This window comes from Panulirus ornatus, chromosome 40, assembly GCF_036320965.1.
Source record: "Panulirus ornatus isolate Po-2019 chromosome 40, ASM3632096v1, whole genome shotgun sequence".
Lineage (NCBI taxonomy): Eukaryota > Metazoa > Arthropoda > Malacostraca > Decapoda > Palinuridae > Panulirus > Panulirus ornatus.
This window is the reverse complement of record NC_092263.1, coordinates 755,425-761,424: the sequence shown is the minus strand read 5'-3', so window position 1 is coordinate 761,424 and position 6,000 is coordinate 755,425. Positions and strand designations below refer to the sequence as shown.

Below are 6,000 nucleotides of genomic sequence, written 5' to 3'. Positions count from 1 at the left end.
GTTGTTGTATCGTTCTCTGGTTGTTGCATCGTTCTCTGGTTGTTGTATCGTTCTCTGGTTGTTGTATCGTTCTCTGGTTGTTGTATCGTTTTCTGGTTGTTGTTGTATCGTTCTCTGGTTGTTGTATCGTTCTCTGGTTGTTGTATCGTTCTCTGGTTGTTGTATCGTTTTCTGGTTGTTGTTGTATCGTTTTCTGGTTGTTGTTGTATCGTTCTCTGGTTGTTGTATCGTTCTCTGGTTGTTGTATCGTTCTCTGGTTGTTGTATCGTTCTCTGGTTGTTGTATCGTTCTCTGGTTGTTGTATCGTTCTCTGGTTGTTGTATCGTTCTCTGGTTGTTGTATCGTTCTCTGGTTGTTGTGTCGTTCCCTGGTTGTTGTATCGTTCTCTGGTTGTTGCATCGTTCTCTGGTTGTTGTATCGTTCTCTGGTTGTTGTATCGTTCTCTGGTTGTTGTATCGTTCTCTGGTTGTTGTGTCGTTCCCTGGTTGTTGTATCGTTCTCTGGTTGTTGTATCGTTCTCTGGTTGTTGTATCGTTCTCTGGTTGTTGTATCGTTCTCTGGTTGTATCGTTTTCTGGTTGTTGTATCGTTCTCTGGTTGTATCGTTTTCTGGTTGTTGCATCGTTCTCTGGTTGTTGTGTCGTTCCCTGGTTGTTGTATCGTTCTCTGGTTGTTGTATCGTTCTCTGGTTGTTGTATCGTTCTCTGGTTGTTGTATCGTTCTCTGGTTGTATCGTTCTCTGGTTGTTGTATCGTTTTCTGGTTGTATCGTTCTCTGGTTGTTGTATCGTTCTCTGGTTGTTGTATCGTTCTCTGGTTGTTGTATCGTTCTCTGGTTGTTGTATCGTTCTCTGGTTGTTGTATCGTTCTCTGGTTGTTGTATCGTTTTCTGGTTGTTGTATCGTTCTCTGGTTGTATCGTTCTCTGGTTGTTGTATCGTTCTCTGGTTGTTGTATCGTTCTCTGGTTGTATCGTTCTCTGGTTGTATCGTTCTCTGGTTGTTGTATCGTTTTCTGGTTGTTGTTGTATCGTTCTCTGGTTGTTGTATCGTTCTCTGGTTGTCAGCATTAATGTCTGAGTCTGATTATAAGCGAGTGAGACAGAGGGAGTAAGGCAGGAGAAATTCTACTGGCTATCCTCACGCAACTTAAGGTGTGTGTGTGTGTGTGTGTGTGTGTGTGTGTGTGTGTGTGTGTGTGTGTGTGTGCAGCCCCTCCCTTACCATCTCCCTCTTCGCTGTTTCTCTCTACACTTTATTCTCCCTCGCTATCTAATCTTCCTGTCTCCACCATCAACCTTTCGCTCTTCATCCCTACGTATCCTATGTTTCATTACATCATTTTTCTACTACTCTTTACATCCCTAAGTTCTGTTCTGTCTCTCGCTAGTTCCAGCGCTATTCTGTCTCACGCCAGTTGACCATTCCCAGTTCTGGTGGCTGGACCGACCATTCCCAGTTCTGGTGGCTGGACCGACCATTTCCGGTTCTGATGGCTGGACCGACCATTTCCGGTTCTGATGGCTGGACCGACCATTCCCGGTTCTGATGGCTGGACCGACCATTCCCAGTTCTGATGGCTGGACCGACCATTCCCAGTTCTGGTGGCTGGACCGACCATTCCCGGTTCTGATGACTGGACCGACCATTCCCGGTTCTGATGGCTGGACCAACCATTTCCGGTTCTGATGGCTGGACCGACCATTCCCGGTTCTGATGGCTGGACCAACCATTCCCGGTTCTGATGGCTGGACCGACCATTCCCAGTTCTGATGGCTGGACCGACCATTCCCGGTTCTGATGGCCGGACCGACCATTCCCAGTTCTGATGGCTGGACAAACCATTCCCAGTTCTGATGGCTGGACCGACCATTCCCGGTTCTGATGACTGGACCGACCATTCCCGGTTCTGATGGCTGGACCGACCATTCCCGGTTCTGATGGCTGGACCGACCATTCCCAGTTCTGATCGCTGGACCGACCATTCCCAGTTCTGATGGCTGGACCGACCATTCCCGGTTCTGATGGCTGGACCAACCATTCCCGGTTCTGATGGCTGGACCGACCATTCCCGGTTCTGATGGCTGGACCGACCATTCCCGGTTCTGATGGCTGGACCGACCATTCCCGGTTCTGATGGCTGGACCGACCATTCCCAGTTCTGATGGCTGGACCGACCATTCCCGGTTCTGATGGCTGGACCAACCATTCCCGGTTCTGATGGCTGGACCGACCATTCCCGGTTCTGATGGCTGGACCGACCATTCTCGGTTCTGATGGCTGGACCAACCATTTCCCGGGCAGTTCTTGCTGGCATGGTCCTTTCCCCACGTCACTTGCCTCAGTCACCGCGCCACACACACACACACACCCTCCCTCCCCCAGCTGCCTGCCCTTCCTCTCCTTGTACCCAGGTCCCGCACCTCACCACTCCTCGCTCCATCGCTGATTCGTGTGAATTTTCTCTCTATTTCTCTCTGTCTGTGACCCCAACTCTCTCTCTCTCTCTCTCTCTCTCTCTCTCTCTCTCTCTCTCTCTCTCTCTCTCTCTCTCTCTCTCTCCTTCCCGCCTGAGCATCAGGAAGGCTTGTGTCGGCTGGAAAGTGAGCAAGCACTTCAGTGGCTGTCACGTATTCACTGCTCACACACACACACACACACACACACACACACACACACACACGTGGGGTGCTGGCCAGAAACGTACAGCTTCGGTAATGGTGTGGTTCGCTTCGCTCACTAGGGACTCACTCAAGGGCCACGCTCGGGTTCGAATCCTGGACGTGACAGTTGGCCCACAGTCAAGCCAGCTATTCATCCTTCCCTCATGGCAGGTCCGTATAGGGGTACCTGGCTTAGTCTAAGGCTGATCGATTGGGCTTTGGCCCCACCAATTGCCATGGAGGTCAAAGGCGATAGATACATCATAATAACCCCAGGACCAATTTCTGGGACCCAAGTGCTACCCAGGAGCCATACTATGGCTTCCTACAGCGCAAGACTGCGCTACGTCCAGTAGCTGGGAGATGTGGACTGCTTTGGAGTACGAAGTGCTTTGACGAAGATACACCCTGGCCAGAGGATACAGCCTGGGCAAAGGTGACCCATCAATCAAAGTGTGACCTCTAGCAGGCGGAGCCCGGTAACACACACACACACACACACACACACACACACACATATATATGTATATATATATATATATATATATATATATATATATATATATATATATATATATATATATATATATTTTTTTTTTTTTTTTTTTTCTTTTTGTCGCTGTCTCCCGCGTTTGCGAGGTAGCGCAAGGAAACAGACGAAAGAAATGGCCCAACCCACCCCCATACACATGCCTTGATTCAATCCACTGACAGCACGTCAACCCCGGTATACCACATCGCTCCAATTCACTCTATTCTTTGCCCTCCTTTCACCCTCCTGTATGTTCAGGCCCCGATCACACAAAATCTTTTTCACTCCATCTTTCCACCTCCAATTTGGTCTCCCTCTTCTCCTCGTTCCCTCCACCTCCGACACATATATCCTCTTGGTCAATCTTTCCTCACTCATTCTCTCCATGTGACCAAACCATTTCAAAACACCCTCTTCTGCTCTCTCAACCACGCTCTTTTTATTTCCACACATCTCTCTTACCCTTACGTTACTTACTCGATCAAACCACCTCACACCACACATTGTCCTCAAACATCTCATTTCCAGCACATCCATCCTCCTGCGCACAACTATATCCATAGTCCACGCCTCGCAACCATACAACATTGTTGGAACCACTATTCCTTCAAACATACCCATTTTTGCTTTCCGAGATAATGTTCCCGACTTCCACACATTCTTCAAGGCTCCCAGAATTTTCGCCCCCTCCCCCACCCTATGATCCACTTCCGCTTCCATGGTTCCATCCGCTGCCAGATCCACTCCCAGATATCTAAAACACTTCACTTCCTCCAGTTTTTCTCCATTCAAACTCACCTCCCAATTGAATTGATCCTCAACCCTACTGTACCTAATAACCTTGCTCTTATTCACATTTACTCTTAACTTTCTTCTTTCACACACTTTACCAAACTCAGTCACCAGCTTCTGCAGTTTCTCACATGAATCAGCCACCAGCGCTGTATCATCAGCGAACATATATATATATGTGAGGGAATGAGTGACGAAACATTGACCAAGAGGATATATGTGTCAGAGGTGGTGGGAACGAGAAGTGGGAGACCAAATTGGAGGTGGAAAGATGGAGTGAAAAAGATTTTGAGTGATCGGGGCCTGAACATGCAGGAGGGTGAAAGGAGGGCAAGGAATAGAGTGAATTGGAACGATGTGGTATACCGGTTTCGACGTGCTGTCAATGGATTGAACTAGGGCATGTGAAGCGTCTGGGGTAAACCATGGAAAGTTTTGTGGGGCCTGGATGAGGAAAGGCAGCTGTGGTTTCGTGCATTATTACATGACAGATAGAGACTGAGTGTGAACGAATGGGGCCTTTGTTATCTTCCTAGCGCTACCTCGCGAACACGAGGGGGGAGGGGGATGTTATTTCATGTGTGGCGAGGTGGCGATGGGAATGAATAAAGGCAGACTATGAATTATGTACATGTGTATATATGTATATTTATTATACTTTTTTATTATACTTTGTCGCTGTCTCCCGCGTCTGCGAGGTAGCGCAAGGAAACAGACGAAAGAAATGGCCCCCCCCCCCCCCATACACATGTATATACATACGTCCACACACGCAAATATACATACCTACACAGCTTTCCATGGTTTACCCCAGACGCTTCACATGCCTTGATTCAATCCACTGACAGCACGTCAACCCCGGTATACCACATCGATCCAATTCACTCTATTCCTTGCCCTCCTTTCACCCTCCTGCATGTTCAGGCCCCGATCACACAAAATCTTTTTCACTCCATCTTTCCACCTCCAATTTGGTCTCCCTCTTCTCCTCGTTCCCTCCACCTCCGACACATATATCCTCTTGGTCAATCTTTCCTCACTCATTCTCTCCATGTGACCAAACCACTTCAAAACACCCTCTTCTGCTCTCTCAACCACGCTCTTTTTATTTCCACACATCTCTCTTACCCTTACGTTACTTACTCGATCAAACCACCTCACACCACACATTGTCCTCAAACATCTCATTTCCAGCACATCCATCCTCCTGCGCACAACTCTATCCATAGCCCACGCCTCGCAACCATACAACATTGTTGGAACCACTATTCCTTCAAACATACCCATTTTTGCTTTCCGAGATAATGTTCTCGACTTCCACACATTCTTCAAGGCCCCCAGAATTTTCGCCCCCTCCCCCACCCTATGATCCACTTCCGCTTCCATGGTTCCATCCGCTGCCAGATCCACTCCCAGATATCTAAAACACTTCACTTCCTCCAGTTTTTCTCCATTCAAACTCACCTCCCAATTGACTTGACCCTCAACCCTACTGTACCTAATAACCTTGCTCTTATTCACATTTACTCTTAACTTTCTTCTTTCACACACTTTACCAAACTCAGTCACCAGCTTCTGCAGTTTCTCACATGAATCAGCCACCAGCGCTGTATCATCAGCGAACAACAACCGACTCACTTCCCAAGCTCTCTCATCCCCAACAGACTTCATACTTGCCCCTCTTTCCAAAACTCTTGCATTTACCTCCCTAACAACCCCATCCATAAACAAATTAAACAACCATGGAGACATCACACACCCCTGCCGCAAACCTACATTCACTGAGAACCAATCACTTTCCTCTCTTCCTATACGTATATATATATATTTCTTTTCTTTTTCTTTCAAACTATTCACCATTTCCCGCATTAGCGAGGTAGCGTTAAGAACAGAGGACTGGGCCTTTCAGGGAATACCCTCACCTGGCCCAATTCTCTGTTCCTTCTTTTGGAAAATTAAAAAAAAAACGAGAGGGGAGGATTTCCAGCCCCCCGCTCCCTCCCCTTTTAGTCGCCTT

The 6,000-nt window shown here is 47.9% G+C and overlaps 1 protein-coding gene across 1 annotated transcript in view; it reads right to left on the bottom strand.

The window, feature by feature from the left end:
• Positions 1-6,000, bottom strand: part of klu (zinc finger protein klumpfuss) — a 362,831-nt gene that overhangs the window by 100,069 nt on the left and 256,762 nt on the right. The window lies entirely within an intron of this gene.